This window comes from Thunnus albacares, chromosome 10, assembly GCF_914725855.1.
Source record: "Thunnus albacares chromosome 10, fThuAlb1.1, whole genome shotgun sequence".
Lineage (NCBI taxonomy): Eukaryota > Metazoa > Chordata > Actinopteri > Scombriformes > Scombridae > Thunnus > Thunnus albacares.
The window spans coordinates 32,761,488-32,779,561 of record NC_058115.1 but is presented as its reverse complement, the minus strand read 5'-3'; the positions used below and the strand labels follow the sequence as shown (position 1 = coordinate 32,779,561).

Genomic DNA, 18,074 nt, shown 5'->3' with positions numbered 1-18,074 from the left:
TCATTACGTACAGAAACCTCGCACACTGAGTCCGATGCGTTTTATTACTGTATTCATTGCGAAAATTCGCTAAATGAGGCAAAATGGAGTCGTCAAGCAGTGAGGATGATTTTGTGGTCCTCTAAATTCTTGAAAGAAAAAGAAAGAACCACACAGTAAAAATAAGACCAACAATGTCCACGATCCAATTGATCCTGAACAGCGGCTGGCAGCACACACACACACACACACACACACACACACACAGGTGATCAGCCTGTGATATTCAGGGCACAGCCTCAAAACGCTGCAACATACAGACAAGATCATGATCAACAGTCGTCCTGTGATCAGTCCTCTGCTGGAGCTGATAGTATCAGTGTTTCCAGGCTGTGTTGTTTGCGTGTACGGTGGCTCTGAGTGGTCAAACAACTCTGTAAAGACTTTTGACGGATGCAAAAAAATGCAGAAACCTGCTCTGAAAACTTTAACGACGGATGAAACTTTCGGAGTCGGCGTGTAAACGTGATCGACACAACATGACGACGAAAAAACGGACTTGGTGTGCAAAGACATTTACCCTTTAAGAATTCCTGTATTATTTAACAGTTATGATGTTTTTATAAATAATTAACACTCTGGGTGTTAACCTTTGACCCCTATGAAATCACAACAGATAGTCACATGACTTATGTTGAGTAAATGTTTGTTTTCACCAAAGTTACTTATTGTTTATGATGATGTAAGCTGATAGTTGCTCTCAGATTCAGATTTCACTGCTTTGTTTGAACATTGTTGGCTGGATTATTGTTATTTGACATTTGTAGAATTCCAAAAAAATGCATTTTATAATTTCATATTCTAGTTAAACCTACATGCAAATAGCCAATTCATAAAGTCAAAAATCCACATCAATCATGTCATTTTCATTTTATTCTGAAAAAAAAATATTTCGAGACAAGGTCGTTTTACACCTGAGGTTGTTAAACTTTTACTGATCTCAAGGTTTTATTGCTTGTTTTGTAGGTTTCCAGTCAGTCTCCTGCTTTACAGTATCAGCCCTCACGAGGAAGACTGCTGCTGGTCTTCCTCTGACGGGGCCTTTTCTCACGGTCCCCGGGCTGTTTATTGGAAACCGCTCGAGGACTCTCAAAGTCAGTGTTGTTTTTATTGTTTAAAAGCCTCCTCGAAACTCAAGTTTTATCATTTGGCCTTCTTCCAACTATTTCTTTATATTTGTTTAAAATAATTATTTCATTGCTTTTCAATTATTTATATATTTTCATTCTAACCATCTGGTATTTTACTTGTCCTCGTCGCTCTCTTGTCCTCTGCTTCCACTTTGCCTTCTTTTCTATCCTCTCATCCTCCTCTTCCCTCTTCCTCACCTCTTTAAATGTTTGTCCCTCAAATATTAAGTGAGTTAACTGGATTCCTTGCTTCCTCTCCTGAGCAGTCATCCTCCTTTTTTTTTACTCCCTCCTCCCCTCCGCCTCTGTCTTCCGTCACTCCTCTCCACGGCAGAGCAGAGGAGGAGCGGATGATGATGATGGTGGAGGAGGTGGAGGAGGACGGACAGGCCGACACGCTGCCAGTCGTCACCCATTAGAGCGCCGCTCCGTCTTCCTCCTAGAGATCAATGGGCGGTGTAATGAAAGCCAAGCGCTGCCTCGCTGTGACACATGGCGAGGAGGAGGAGGAGGAGGAGGAGGAGGAGGGGTAACGGCCAGCCAATGAGGCAGCGGCGTCGGTTGGGGTTCCTGTGTATGAAGGTAATAATCCAGCTGATCGGCGCCTGATAATGATATTATTAACCTGATCCACTCCGGTCTGATCTGATTTAAGTTTGATCGATTGAGATGATCAATAAAACACTGCGAGAGCTTATTAACCTGAACTGATTCTAATGAAAACACACCGATCTCATTCCAGATACACACACATGAATATCATACAGACCTCGCTCCAGCGGAGAGAAATGTATTTTCAGTCTCAGGATAGTTTATGTTCCAATTTGAAAATATCATCGATGCAAAATGTCGTCTTTAAGAGGAATCATCCTCCGAAAATCAATCAAATCCTAGTTGGCAGTTTACAGAGAGTTTTATTTACTTCAGTCTGAGGAGGAAGAAGAAGTCAAACCCTTCACTTAAGTAAAAGTTGCAGAAGAAGAAAAATAACTCCACCAGTCAAAATCCTATGAACACGTCTGAAGCCACTGGTGGTTCTGGTGTCATGTTGCATCTCGGTTTAGTCATTTAAGAAAGAGAACAGCTGAGGCTGATGGATAGATCTGCTGGTATGTTGTTTATTTTCTTATTGCATGTGTTTTAACCATAGACTGTATAAAAATATGGACGTAGTTACCGTGACGTCACCCGTTGGTTCCTGAAGAGCGGTTTTGAAGCTCAAAGCGAGCCGCTCTGCGCCAGTCGCCATCTTGGCAGTGCGTGACGCTGCCTAACTCCCAGCCAATCAAAAATGGGCAAAGAGGCGGGGCCCAATGGCTGAAACAAGCCACCTAGCGGCTGGCGGACCTGTCACTCAAAGCAGCCATGTCCTTCATTATGCAGAACTTTACGGCTTAATGAAATTTAAACGAGTGAGTTATAAAAAAATTCACCCCCCCGTACAGTTGTCTTGAAAGAGGAAATTAGCTACAGAGACCAAAACCGTTGTTTGTACCAGACTGTAAACATGTTTATTTCTGCTGTAAAGTTGGGCATTTTAACATGGGGGTCTATGGGGATTGACTCGCTTTTGGAGCCCCAAGTGGTCAATCAAGGAACTGCAGTTTTTGGCACTTCTGCATTGGCTTCATTTTACAGCCCCAGAGGTTGCTGCTTGGTTTTAACTTGTTTTGCATAACTTAAACATCTGCCATCTTACCCCCTTTTACTGAGAAAGGACCACAATGGACTTATGCTTTTAGCTTTATTGTGTTTTTTTCCCCCTAACAATTTAATGAAACATCAGGACCACAGACTGTATATAAAACTGGACGTATCGAGATGTGACGTCACCCGTTGGTTTCATTGGAGCTGGTTTGAATCCCAGAGTTGCATCTTATGGTCGGCTCTGTCTTTTCCATTTGGACTCAGGACCCTCTGAATAAGGAGTTTGGGGTGTTGCCTTTCACGCTCTGGAAACACGCCCCCTAACGCTAGCTTACTGGGAACACCGACCGCTGCATACTTGGGCTAGCATTAGCTACTTTAGCCAAATCATGCTTACAGGGCAAATATCATAATCACGTAACGTTAAACTTAGTGAAATATTGTGACAACAGTTCGACTCAGTGTGAGATGGGGAGAGCAGCAGGTGAGCCAAGTGTCAATCACAGCTGTGAATCAGCGCCTACACGGCAGACATCAAAGCTACTATAAATCTTCAAATTTTATTAACAGAGCAATAATTTTCAAAATGACCACCAGCACACTTATTAGAGGGCCTGAATTTAGAAATTGAGACCAGAATGACTTGTTGAAAAAAATAATTGACTTTGTATTTCTAGAGAGAAGTCGAGGCTTTTTGAATGGGAGTCAGTTGGAGCAGCTTGCGGCCATCGGTGGAACTTTAAAGTACTTCAGCCTCAAGACGAGGCAGCTGCCACTTGCTCTGAACTGATAAAATGAAACTGGTGAAACTTCCTTTGGAGTCATTTGTATTAATCTCACTGGAGGACTCAGATGGTTCAGGGAGGGCAAAAAATACAACAAAAGTGCCCCCTAAGGTGCCCCAACAGTAGAGCAAACATGATAAAATGCCCTCTAAGATGCCCACACAATGGAGAAAACATACCAAAATCTGGAATGAAGCACCCTCATGGGCTCTTTCAGTGGAAGGAAATGTAATAGTGCTCTATATAAAGTTCCCCTACAAGATATAATGCAGTGCCCTATGAGCTGCCATTGTAATGGGGTGAGCTGGAGGTTCTGTATGGGTGTCCTTCCAGTGAAGTGCCATTTAGGGTGGCCCCAAGTTTAACATGTGGAAGTGCAGAATTGGGTGTCCTTCAAATGAATGAAATAAACATGGTGAAGTTTTCTATAGGGTGCATTGTGCGGGAGAAAAACATGGTGAAGTGCCTCCCAGTGAAGAACATGAGATACTTTGCCCTTTAAAATGTCTTCATGGTGCCCATTATGGTAGAAATGAATGTATCCTTTATGTGGGCTGAACATTAGGAAAAAAGTACCCTTAAAAATATGTTGTAGTTTTTGTAGCTGACATTATTCCATTCATTTGATTTTAGTACAGTCCTACCCAACAGTTTGCTCAGTCACATCCCCTCTGGACTGTTCTACTGTCTTTGGATCAATGGTCTAAGCTGTAACATTGATCCAACTACTAATTGATGAGGCAATTAAAACAAAGGTATGGATTAAATATTACTGAGGATGCTTTACTTATGTATGCAGACTGTATTTTCCAAGTTGGTTTCATATGTAGGTCTGTCCAAAGCTGTTTAACATGCTAAACAATATGCTAGATGGATAGCAGCTGGCTAGCTAGATATATTTAGCCATTTCTATGCAAATTATTTGGAAATTAAAACCTTGTGCTGTGGTAAAACCTTAAAAGGAAATCAGAGTATTCTTTTGTTAAAATGCGCTTACAACCCTTTAGCTCGGATTAACTTTGCACTTGTAGAGAGGGAGATTAGCGTTGGGTTACTCTATGATTACAGGATGCCAAGAAGAGACAATACAAAGGGATCTGCAGCAAAAAATGCAGCTAGAGGCAGCAAGGGAGGAGATGACAGAGATAAAGGTATGTTTGCTATGTCTATTAGTAGAACCAGTAGAACTTAAACCTCTGCATGTTCCTCTGCATGAAACTGTTATGAGATCTGGAAGAGAAACCTTCAGAGCAACGCTGCTCACAGACAAAACCCATCAAAATAAAAGCTACATCGCCGGTGACAGCTGCATCAGTCCAGCGAATGTTCCCCAAACTGAAGATCAAGACCCAGATTAGAAACAGATGTGGAGAAGAAAGACTCTCAGATCGTCTGCTGTTGTCCGTTGAGAGGAACGTCCCAACCGACCGTAACAAGGTCAATAACATTTACAAACTTGCCGCCAAAAGAATTCTCCTCTGCTTCCCTGACAAGACTCAAAACAGCTGATTCTCAAAATGTTAATAGTTCCATGTTTTTACTACAGATAATTAAAAAGTAAATCCTTTTTTTGTACAGAGATGTATTAAAAAGGATGTAGCCTTTTTCTCAAACGTGCATCGTTGTTCTCTGCTGATGGGGCCCATTGAATGTATCAGCCTGAGTCCTCCGATTATGAATCTCGTTTAAGACCCAATCAGGACACTGTAGTACTAAACTCTTCTAACTTTCTTCACCCTCTCTCTCTGTATCCATACCTTTCTTCCCTGTACTTTCCAGCAGCAGCAGCAGCAGCAGCACAGTTTAATTTTTCCAAACAGTTCCTGTGGGGACGGAGCAGCTGCAGTAAAGCAGGAAGGCTATGAAACCTGGGAAAGGACATTTCTGTAATTCACTGGAACATTACGATTCCCAGCTGAGTCTGAAAGAGTTCAGTTTAAGTGCTGGCTGCTGAGGTGTCTTCGCTACCTGATTTACTCTTGTTCATTTATTCTGTTTGTCTTTAAATGTAAATCCAATAAATGAAGAAGTTTGATGGTGGGAGCATGGAGTCTTCCTCAGAGTTTAAACACTGACTCATTGGAACAAAATGGATCAAATCTGAAACTTAACTAAGGTTAACTTTTATCTAGTTGATACACATCCTACCAAAACAGTAAAAGTTGTGAGGAGGAATTAAAAGTCCCATTTGTTTTACCCATAAACGATGTTTAGTGACTCATATTTGGAGCTCTTCTCGGGTTTGAGTCATCATGAAACTCTCCCAGTTGAATCCTCAGTACAAAAGACTGAGACATACGTTAGAAAATATCTAAAAAGTTGAAGGCAGAAGCCTGTGGACATAAAAACCACAATGTAGATATTAACTACAACTCCCATGGTGCATTTCAGCAAGAAACATCCATTCACCTTAGCTTAAAGTTTTGTTACTTTTAAATTCTAGGTACATTTTGGATGAAATCAGCAACTATGGGGCTAAATAGTATATTATATACTATAATAATAATATTTAAACCCGTCAGCATGTCAAAATGACAATTAACATGTAATATCTTTGCCTGATTTCCAGTTAAAAACTCCTTATTGATCTTCTACTGGTCCTTTATGCAGCCCCTCAGTTCAGCCTCTGTCTGAAACAGGCCGTTTTAGCTCCTGTCTCTTTAAGGCCCCGCCTCCTGATGAGCCCACTCTGTTCTGATTGGTCAGCTTTCAGGAAGCTTCCTCCTAGTAACAGGATTTCACTTCTTTTTCTCCTTCTTTACTCCAAATGTCAACTTCTCTCAAATCCATCCGTACGTGTTGGAGCTGAAATCCGATCCGGACGACGCAAACAACACACCATAGCAACAACATTAACTCGCAGGGAACATTTTCACAAACATTCACCTCAAGTTTTGGGAACTTTGACCACGTTTAACATCCGACATCATTACAGTATATAAATAACAGAAAATCACAAAAAGCTGAATATGTCCTCTTTAAATGTGGTGGGAGAGGTGGGAGCAGAATTTGCGGGTGTTGTTACTATTAATAGAAACAATTGAGATGGAACTACAGAAAGGGTCACAACTCTACTGCTCTGCAGCAGCAGTTGGTTTCAGTCGAACATTTTCTGTTGCTAGTAGCAACCCCTCCGGCACACAGCTCTTTTGCAGTTTCCACTTTCATTGATATAGTTACATGCATACAGCTTTTCTTACCAGAGCTGTGACCCAGCAGATATTGACAGGCATCTTTTTTTATCTACTCCTTGTTTGATCATTTATCTACATTTATTTACAGAACATTCATAATATATTTATTCTCTGGTGTTTATTCCTTCAGCTTTGACCCGACGAGAGAGAGTTACTTACTTTATTTGACTAATTTTCCTCTTTTTTGATGAGATGAAAAAGATGATATCAGGCTGTTTTTATGAGCCTCTGCTATTAGCATCGCTGTGTTTAAATGAGCATTGTCTGTCTCAGCTGCAAACATGTGGCAATGACCTGACTGCAGTTTGCAGTAAAGCTCAGTATATCAACCCGTTAAAGACTGTTACCCATCTGCTCAGACGCAGAAGGAGCTGACTGAACTCTGGGCCTCAGATGGATTTCACCTCGGGCATCTCAAGCAGCTTTTCCGCTGGAGTCTCTTTGAGTTCTTTAAGCTAATGTTTATCCATATTTACATAGACACACCACCTTCAAACTCGGCCACATTTATCCAGAATTACAGCTATTCAGTGAGAATAAACCAGACTGTTACTGAATAGAGGTCAGTCCCCCTTTTTTTCACAGTTTTGTGGTGTGTAAATAATAAAAAAGGAAAAGATGGAGGAAAAGTGGAGCAGAGATGTGACCTGTACATTTCTAAAGCAGGAGAAAGAGGTTTTTTTTTCAGCTGAATGCCTGTTTGTGTCTTTTCTTTTGAAATGAATCCAGTTTAGGCAAGCGAGTGCAGCGCATCGTTGAAGCTCATTTCCTGCGACTGTGTTTTTTTTTTTTTTTTCACACCAGGTACTGTATTTACCAGCCTTCGTCAAACAACCTTTGCTTCCTGTGTGTGTGTGTGTGTGTGTGTGTGTGTGTGTGTGTGTGTGTCTTTCTTCTCTCCGGCAGCAGACTGTCCTTGCAGAGCGAGAGAGGACGACTTCAGCTTCTCCATAAATCTTCAGGTACGACGGAGCTCAATTAGCGGCGACGGCGTGCTCCGAAATGTCATTGTCTTTTGTTGCTGCCAGGCAATTACTGTTAAATATCTTTTATTGTTGTTTGTGTGTGTCGGAGCCAAGTCTCATTTAGCATTCAAAGGCAAAAGTGCAGCCGGCGTCATTAAAAAGGGGGCCGAAGTCATTAGCCGCCGCCGCCGCCGCCTACCTACCTACCGCTCACTCATCGACACCAAAGAAACGCAGAGTGTTTTTAGAGAGAACTGAAGGGGGGACAGATGGGAGGGAAAGGGGTCAAAGGTCAGAGCAGGGTCTCTCAAAGATGGGGCCCACTTGAAATGCAGGAATCATGTTGGCCTACATATAAACTGTTGAGAAAAAAACGGTCTTAAAATAAGGTCAAGATCTGTTTTTCCAGGTTTGTGTTTGGCTACTTTGGCTCAACTTTTAGGAAAAAGTTTGGATTGTTCTTTGGAAAAAAAAAAAAGGAGAGAGACTGGAGGGAAATAATCGAAAGAACCAGAGTTTCTGGTGAGTTCAGTCAAAGGCTAAACTGAACTCAGACACACAGGCGAGCTGACATGCAGTTGGAAAATTTGGCTGCCTGGGGGCGAATAAACACAAACGGTACAGCGGTCATCTTCGTGTGAGCGTGTGAACACAGTTACAGCAGCAGATTGAGGGTAGTATTAAAAGCAGTAGTATGTTCGACTTGTTGCTCAACCTCATATGAAATCTAAAGTGTTTATAATTGTTCCAAGCAGTCAGTAGAGATGTGGAATTATGTTTAAATTTGAGGATAATGGTTCACGTTTTTAGATGGAAGACATTGAAAGTGTCTGCACGCCTGGTCGATCACTGCAGAGAATCGGTGTGGATGTTCGATTGTCAGTCTCAGAAAGTTACAGCAAACTGTCAGAAACGAACCCCCGACTAATCTGATGTTGGAAAGGTGCGGGTGGAGGCTCTTCAACCACCTGAAAAGCAGCTCTGATGGATTACTGCAGCCTAAATGACCAATGTTTGGAATATACTGTGTTAAATGTTCATGGGTGAAATGTTTGCGTGTCCATATACTTTTGGCCATATAGTGTATATTAAATAATTTAGCCTTAAACTATGAGAATTCATCAAATTATTGTGTAATACAAAAACAAACAAAAGAATTAAAAACCTGCATTAATTGATGTTTTTGGCCGCTCACTCACTTGCTAATATATAAATATAATTATTGGTAAATTTCTTTGAAATATATATATTTTTTGTACAATCTATTAAAGCTCCATCTGTGTCTCTGAGAAAAGACTACAGCAGTATGTCACACTCACATGACAGATTGATTAAATTCATGAATTTAAAAACAAATAAAGCAGCGGGGTCAGAGGTCAAGAATTATGGAGAAACACTTTACAGATCAGCAGGCACCTGTCGCCACAGCTGACATGAAAACACAAACACTATAAACACACAAATTTTTTTGGGGGGGGGGGGGGGGAATTTAGATGAATATAGATGTGCGACACCTTCTGTCGCTTGCTGGCTCGTCCATTTGTCTCCATTAGAGTCTGCAGAGAGAATTAAGCTGTGCATCTGTTGCAGGTCATGTCTGGATCTGTCATCGACACGCGGCATCATCCTCAGAGCGGAGGGAGAGGTACGGAGGTTCACTGACGACAAAAACTGCAAATATTTAAATGTGTTTAGTTTACTGAACTGTTTTAAACTGATGTTTTGAGTCAATCACAGCTGAGCGTTTCCCTTTTTACTCTCACCGCCAGAAGAGGGAGACAAAAGTCCTGCACTCCAACTTTAAACAATTACCAAAAAAAAAGACCTTAAATTATCTTATCCTAACTTCAACCTGGCACTCAAGCACCTTGCTTGTTCATTTATGCTTATTTACTCAAAACCCTTATTTATACTCTAGTATAACATGATTCTACACTGTAGTACAATATCCATACCTTGCTGGTGCAACATCTGGTTTTTTTTCTTAAAGCAGTAGTTTGGATTTTCAGTGTATATACCTGCAGTAGACGGGGGGTCGGCACCTCCCCAGTTTGGACAAGCAGGCAGGAATACCAGCATGGAAGCTAGGCACTGTACTGCTGAGGACGGGTCAGCAGCAAAACATATTTTAGCCACCTAAAAAACTCAATATCAGTTTAAGTTCATGCTACATTTAGAATATTTGCACTGCTTTACCTCTCCGTCAGACAGCCTTTTCTTTTGGCACTACATCTTCTCATCTGTAAAACTTCTGTATTCCTAATTTTCTAAATATAGTCTACACTTAAACTCATATTGATTTTTTTTAAATGGGCCTTTATTTAGTACAGTACAGTAGCTTCTGTGCCAGTACTCCTGTCTGCTTCTCCACACTGGGTGGTGCTTACACCCGTCTACTGCAGCTAATACACTGACTATGTATAACTACCTCATACAACCCACTTAAAAGAAAAAAAAGAAAGAACTCTCCCTTTAATGTGCAATATCTCCCTGCACCAATGCTGCTGCACTAATACTTCATTCAAAGTGCTGTAAATAACTGTTGTAAATAATATATTATCTCTTACACCAGGCTACTCTCTTTAAACGTTTTAATTTTAATTTTAATTTAATGTAAACTTAATTTATTGTTAACCTGATTGAGTGAACTGCACAAGAATTCCAATGTGAACTGAGCTTTTACTGTCACATGCACAACTTCTTCAAGCTCAAGTTCCTGTTAGAGAATATAATAAATATTTACAATTATAAAAACAGAGAGAGAAGAGACAAAATAAAAAATACAAATATACATTATGTATATTGCACATTGGTGTGCAAGTGATATGTGAATCTTAACTTAGCTAAATTCAGTATATGTGGTCTTTTTCACTGTTACATTTCTGACAACATAACAGAAAATTGTAAGATTCGGGCTGCTGCTTCTCTTAGAATATAATCCTGTGTGAATGTTTGGTTTTCACTGGATTTATACAAAGTGGAGTTTGTGTGTCCCTCACTTCACAGATTGATTACGGCTCGTCTTGGTGCTCGTTCAATACTTTTGTCATCAATAAACTTCCATATGGATTTGTCAGATAGCTGTGGATGGATAGAGAGAAGGTGGTGGGGGTGGAGGGGGGGGGTATGGGGGTGCTATGAACTCTGGGAAACGTGTCTCTTTGCTCAGCAGAGGCTATCAGAGCGGAGAGAGAGAGATTTGAGAGAGTCGTTCTGCTTTAGCGACAGGAAAATGCCACCGAGCTGCTCCGCTTCCCCGCTCATAAATACTCTCAAGGACCGCGGCTTTACAACAAGTCAATAGCTGCTGTTAGCAACACACACTCGCACACAGAGCGGCGGAGGAACACACACACACACACACACACATACATACAACCGGCGGTGTGTGCACGTACACACAAATAAAAAAAAAAAAAAACACACATCAGCAAAATACGCAGATGCATGCTGTCAAAATATAAATCAACAATCACAGCACTACATAAACACAAGTGCCAGGCCAGCAGAAAGGGTTGCTGGGATAAATACGTAGGCCGGGGGCTGACGGAGCGGGAGGTAAATCTGTCTGGAGGGGAGGGAAGGGAAGGAAGGATGGAGAGAAGATTAGAACACGAATCTTCATTTAAAAGAAGTCTGTTTCCACACGGTGACAACGGTAAGAAAGAAAAGCTGCTCTCTGAACCTTTTCCTGTCACGACTTCCTTAGAATGTCAGCGGAGGAAACACTTACAGTGTAATCCGAAGCGATACTTCAAACTGGGAGAACTGGTATCTCAAATGATGCAACAATAATACCTGAGGCATCCGTACCTGCAAGAATACAGATAATAACACTCTGCCTTTTAGTTATTATGGCAGAAAAGCTTCAGGTTTTATATATATTCTACAGTCTGTAGAAAACTGGATATTTCAGATGAATCCAGAGAGTTTTGCTGACCTTTGACCTTCCCTTTAATATAGATGTTTATTGAACATTTGGGTTTTTGTTAAAAGGGACATATCATACTTTTTTTTGTAGTTTTCTGTTATTTTTACACTGATATGACATTGGATGTGATGAACATGGTTAAAGTTCCCAAACTTGAGGTGACTGTATGTAAAAATGCTGCCTGCCAGTCAAAACCCAGGGCTTCAACCTGCTTCAAACACTTTGTTTGTGAAGTTACCTCTACATCCTCCTCATGAATCATTCATTATTATTAATAAGGTCGTTCCATGGGTTGATCACATTGTCAGTTCTCATATTCTGGACTGGATTTGGGCTCATCAGTATTCGGGGCCTTAAAGAGACAGGAGCTGTTTCAGCCTGTTTCAGACAGAGGCTGAACTGAGGGGGCTGCATAAAGGACCAGTATGAGATAAATAAATAAGAGTTTATAACTGGAAATCATGCAAAGATATTCCAGTAAAGCCCCGGGATATAAATAGAGACCTGGAAATGCATGATGATGCCCCCATTAAGGTATTTTAATCTTTTGGCTCTTACAGATGTTAAAAGCTGAAACTAAAGAGAGTCAATACAACATTTAGATTCATTAAAACGCTACTGCACACCAACCATCGCTGTGTATTGTTATCCTGGTGTTAGGGTTAGGGTTCATGCTGTGTTCATGTTGATCTGACCCCTCTCACCCGGCTCACCACCTGTTCCAACTGATGCCCCACAGGAGGCGCTAGAAATCCCGTTTCAAACACAGCTTCTTCCCCGCAGCCATGACGACCCTGAACACTTTATTTCTGAACGAGTTTCAGCTCATCGTTTATTAACTTTACCGTCTTGGTTCACTCTCAGCGCTCTCATAGCGTCGTTTTGGGCCGCAGCAGGCAGCTGTTTCCAGAGATAAAGCTCTAAAAATCCAACTGTACACTACCTGCTCAGCACCAAACGGCAAACAGACACAGTTAGCTGTAGACTAGCTGGTGAACATAGTGGAGCATTTAGCAGCTAAAGAGCCAGATATTTCCTTCAGGAGTTGGTAGAGAGTAAAAACAGAGATAAAAGAGAGTGAATATTGGACTTACATTCACCAGGTGGACAGAAACACGACTCCACATGAATGATAATGTTGCTCCGTAACTGCTGGATGTGGAAATAAGCAACTGTTTGCTAACAAGTTCAACATATCAACTTAAAAGATGATAATGAGTCAGAGTTGGTCACTACTTGTGAACAAAACATCAGTTAATGCAGGTTTAAAGGTCTCATTCAGACATTAATATGTTCTGCTCTCAACAATAGTTTGTGTCTGTGTGTTTGGTGGCTGCAGGATGATCAGTTTCATCCCCTTCTCACTGTCCTTCAGCTCATCACCAGCAGCAGAAACGTGTCCGTGGAGGACCAAACCACCACTGGTTCGATTCCCTAATCGCCTCCATCACAGCGTGGCCTCCATATTAACTTTACTTACAGCTCCGTCCGTCCCAGCAGTGTGTAGCTGCTGGTGGGTGGAAGAGCACGACGGTTTGGATTTTTAAGACAAAAGAGAAATGAAAACCACTGCCTGACTCTGGATTCTGGGCGGCTGTTATTTTTAGCCAAAGCAGCCATAATTACCCGGGCAACGTCTAACAAAATTGTTCAGGCTCGGATAGGCAATTAGGCCAGGCGGAGCAGCTAATGGAGAGAGAATTACACAGACCTTTCCCCCATTAGCCCCCATTTACAGCAGGAAATTTACTGGGAGTGTATGGACCAGCCGTGACTTCCAAACCAGATTACTGCTCTGAAACCACTCTCCGTCCCTTCATCATCCCCTCCCTCTCTTCTTCCTCATCTCACACAATGGAAATCCATTTGTCCGAAATAAAGAGGAAATCTAACGAAACCAGTATTTAAAACCCGCTTTATCGGCTATCGGTGTGGAAATGTGTCAACGCTGCTTCATTAAGAGTCAGGAAATACATTTTTACTGATGTAGTTTAAGCTTTTTTTTTGTATTTGAATCTGTGTTTGTTGTTCTGGTTAAATGACATCTTGCTCATTTTAGTTATTTTTGAAGTAAAAGTGCCAAAACTTCTGTGGCAGCAGCTTCTCAACTGTGAATATTTGCTAATATTCCAGCTTTCTATGACTCAACATCTTTGTTGTCACCTGAATATATTAACTTGGACTTATAATGATCGACATGTTATACACTGAACAATTGATTATTTAAGAAGAGTGTCCCAAAAGATGATTATTTTTTCTTTTTTTTATCATGGGAATAAGTGATAAGGGATCTTGTTTCATCAATATTAAATTACCACCGTCTAATAAGTAATGTCTAATATCTGTTACCGCCTGGCTCAAGGCTCAAGATGTATCAGTCAAAAAGTAATTTATTTAACTCAAAGAAATAATATATTAACTAGAGAAACATCAGTTGTGTTAGTAACGCATGGATGAGTGAAAATGTGGTGTAAAGAGTGTTGGATGGTGCAACAAACCAAACAAAAGAAGAAGGCTGAGAGAGAGAGAGAGAGAGAGAGAGAGAGAGAGACTCCCAGAAGGGCCCAAACCTCCCAGCTCCACCTGCTAGCTGACTCCCAGTATCTGCAAAAAATGGGAGTAGAGTAAGAAGGCCCGTCACATATCGAATTCTTTCAAACGATCCAATTATTCTCACAAGACGTAGGAACTTTTAGTACCTGTGGATTGCCGCTGACACATGGCGGACGGTACAGACTCAACATGAGAGAAGCTGCTTCCTGAATGTTTTGTTCACTAAAAGAAACGGAGAGATGTCAAGTTTGTTAGTGTCTGAGCTAAATGAGCTAAATGCTAAATGCTGCAACACTCACATGTTGAGGTAAAGAAATGATCAGATTTATTTTAGCAGATACTAATTCATTAAAAAAATGCCCGGATCAGACCTGATCAGATCAATCTTTAGGGTCGACTCAGGACATAAGGATTAATTTGCAGCTCATTTTATCTACTATAATACATGTATTTAAATGTACACATATAAATAAATCAATTATAATACTTATACTTGTTATAAGATGATAATATGTTGTGTTTGTAAAATCTGAATCTGTTCCTAATAACCAGCCTGATCACAGTATAAGTCTTGATATGAGGTGTTTTACTTTGTGTTTCATGCACATGTTACATCTTAAGGAATGTAAGAAACCTTCAGTTGAGGCACCGTGTTCATGTGTCATTAAGACAAACTGGAGCATCATCTAGTGCGGAGGCCCTTAGGTATAAATTCAGTAGCTTGATAAGAATGACGCCAAGATGTCTGACATGTTGACAGGTCTGTATCATAACTCATCATACAGAAGGAGAAGTCCACTGATAATGGAAACCATGTGTTGAAGAGGTGTCGAGGTATGAAAGTTGTTTATTGTATTTGCATGTGACAGGAAATAAAGCCGTGTTTAACTTATGCTTCCTTGTGTGTCTCACTCTAAAACATAGTTACAGGTCTAACATTCAGCCGGCAAAAACGACCTATAGTTACCTTTACGTCATCTAGCCGCCGTAGTTATTATGATGCAGGGAAGAGACGAAGGTCAGATGATGTCAGTATGTCTGTCTCCTTATTAGGAGGAGGCTATGTTACAGTCTGTTAATTATCCCATTAAAGCATCATTACATCATTGTTAGTGCTGTATCAAGGTAAAGAATTAAGGGATTTAGGTTCATTAAACAACATCAAACCTGTAAACCTGCAGCAGTCTGAAGGTGAAATCTTCCTCTTTTTGACGCAGTTTCCATCTGCTTCCTGCTAAGCTAAGCTTAACAGACCTGAATCTTCCAAACAAACCAAACAAAATCTATAAAATGTGCGACTGTTCCTTTAAGCGGCCGGCTGACTGGCGGCTGGTTGTTCGGTACGGAGGAGGACGGTTAGATAGATAGTTAGATGGTAGAAAGTGAACTTTGCTGCAGGAGACAACTGTTCACTTCCTGTCGGGACATTTTTTTATAAACCGTAACAACATTACGGTTTTGTTTACAGATGCCACGATCTTTCCCTAAAGCGAACGAGTCTTTAACCACAGCGTCGTCACATCATAACACATCATTATTGTTTAATAGTGATTTGGAAAGCAGCATATTACACTATTATACTATACATTTGATTATAAGGATGTGTTGTAATAACTATAGATGCCAGATAAATATACACTGTAAAAGAAAAAAAAGAGAAAAGACAAACAATGCCAGTGATCTTACAACATTAATGTAAAAATACTTTAAAAATCTAATATTATGAGTAAATAATTTAATGCCACAACAGTAACAGATCAAATCATGATGAGTCTATAAATGTCGTTTGCAGGAATTACTGTTAAACTCCTGTAAATAATGACAAAAGTGGCATTTCTTTCTGTTGAAACTAATATGAAATAAGGTGATTTTTTACAACATAGCTGCATTTATGAGGTTTTGTTAATGTGCCAAAAGGAAAATATCTCTCTGCATAAAATGAAAATATTCAAAAACACATTTTTTCCTCAACGTTGCACTTAAGTATTCAAAATGTAAATGTTCTTATTTCGTACCACGTAGTCTATGTTGTGTTGTTGTTGTTATGTGTGTGTGTGTGTATGTGTGTGTGTGTGTGTGTGTGTGTGTGTGTGTGTGTGTGGGAGGAGACTGGGTCGGTGGCTCCAGGCTGGTACCTGTGGATCTACAGAGCTGCTGCATTAATTATGAGAAACTGTACTGAGATTAAAAATGGAGGCGAGGTGAGGAAGAGGCTGCTTTTCTACAGGTGGAAATCTACTGCCACACACACACACACACACACACACACACACACACACACACACACACACACACACACACACACAGATACCATCCACCCTCCCCTCTTCTTCTTCTTCTTCTTCTTCTTCATCAGTTGTAGATATTCTCAGCATCCGGCGCCGAGGCTTAACAAAATATCAAAGGCACAAAAGAAAGTATTAACAAGGCAGAAGTTCTTGATCCCTTTTTTATAAGATGAAAAAAAAAAAAAAAAAGCAAAGTAGCAGAGGAGATTTCCATTCCAACATTAATTCCAGCACTGGTGAATTTCCAATGTCGACAGCCATTAAGGCCTGTCAAATCAAAAGTGACACCGGGGGAAGGAGAGAGAAATATTCAAATCATCTTTCAAATCTTTTTTTTTTTTTTTTTTTTTTCCAGAGCTGCTGCTGCTCCGGCCGCTGACAGCTCTGACAATTAATTTATGTCTTACAGATTATTCCATAAACCGCCACTGACCCTCCCGAGGATGTGCACGAGCACAAACACACACACACACACAGACACGTACGTGCACGCCAACACCAGAGGTATTTGCACTTTTCACAAGTGTCAATCATCTGAAAATGTCAGCAGCTGACCAGAGGAACAATGTAATGAAGAACATTTATAAGTGCTGTGTATAAGTACAGTTTTCAGGTGTTTAGCTTGACTTTATACTTCTATTTTTCTACATTTCTAAGGAAAATATTTGACTTTTAACTCCACTATATATATCTGACAGCTGCAGTTACTTTGTAGATTCAGAAAAATTAAGTATTAATCAGTGTCTAAGATAAAAGTGAAGATAAGAGGAAAAAGAGTGAATATAAATGAGTGCAGCAGTTATTTTTTTTGTGTTTTTTGGACTCTTTGTGTTTTTGTTCTTTTGACTTCCTTGGTTTTATCCTTCAGACTTTTTCTGTTTTTAGTTGAACCTTTTTTTTGAGGGACTCTTTCATTTGTGTTGCATTTGTTTCCTGGTTTTGGTTTTCTCTGTTCCTCCTGTGGTTTTTTTTATGTCACCTGTTTGTTTACTTTAGCTCCTGTTTTATTTTGAAATATCTCCTCCTTGTGTCTGGTTCACCTTTACTTCCTGTGTCTCACCTGTGTCTCATTCGCAATCACTCCCTGTGTATTTACAGTCCAGTTTTCAGCTTTCACACTGTCTTCCGTGTTTCTGACTCTACTTCCTGTGCCGTAGTATCTTCGGTGTTCCTGCGTTTATGGTCTTGGTTCCCAGCGTCTCCAGTGACTTTATATTATTCGTTAAATATCCGGCATCGTATCCAACCTGCCTGCCATCTCTTCTTGCCAGATAAACATCTCACGACCCCTCAGATTTATCATGTGACACTTTAGAGGGGCCCGGCCCCTAGGTTGGGAACCACCAGATTACACTATAATAATAATATATAATGTAATGTACAACAATATATGAGTCACGGGAGTTAAGTACATTTTATTGATGATATTTTGGTCCTTTTACTTCCAGAGAGTTTTGAATGTAGTCATTTTATTTAGTATTTTTACATTGTTGCTTTAAAAAAACACTCAAAAACCTCAAAAAAAAAAAAAAAAATGTTTTA

At 40.4% G+C, this 18,074-nt stretch overlaps 2 long non-coding RNA genes across 6 annotated transcripts; both read left to right on the top strand.

The window, feature by feature from the left end:
- The first annotated feature begins 341 nt into the window (after nucleotides 1-341).
- Nucleotides 342-6,152, top strand: LOC122990709. Of its 5 annotated transcripts, XR_006405450.1 has the most exons (5): nucleotides 342-1,133; nucleotides 1,504-1,751; nucleotides 4,670-4,752; nucleotides 4,868-5,038; nucleotides 5,381-6,152. It is a non-coding gene; the product is annotated as an uncharacterized LOC122990709 (long non-coding RNA). The 5 variants fall into 5 exon arrangements; XR_006405449.1 differs by lacking the exon at nucleotides 342-1,133 and having other exon boundaries at nucleotides 1,331-1,751; nucleotides 5,384-6,152; XR_006405448.1 differs by lacking the exon at nucleotides 342-1,133 and having other exon boundaries at nucleotides 1,331-1,751.
- Nucleotides 6,153-6,372: 220 nt separating this feature from the next.
- Nucleotides 6,373-14,416, top strand: LOC122990712. Its single transcript, XR_006405456.1, has 3 exons — nucleotides 6,373-7,757; nucleotides 9,351-9,405; nucleotides 13,067-14,416. It is a non-coding gene; the product is annotated as an uncharacterized LOC122990712 (long non-coding RNA).
- The last annotated feature ends 3,658 nt before the right edge of the window (nucleotides 14,417-18,074 follow it).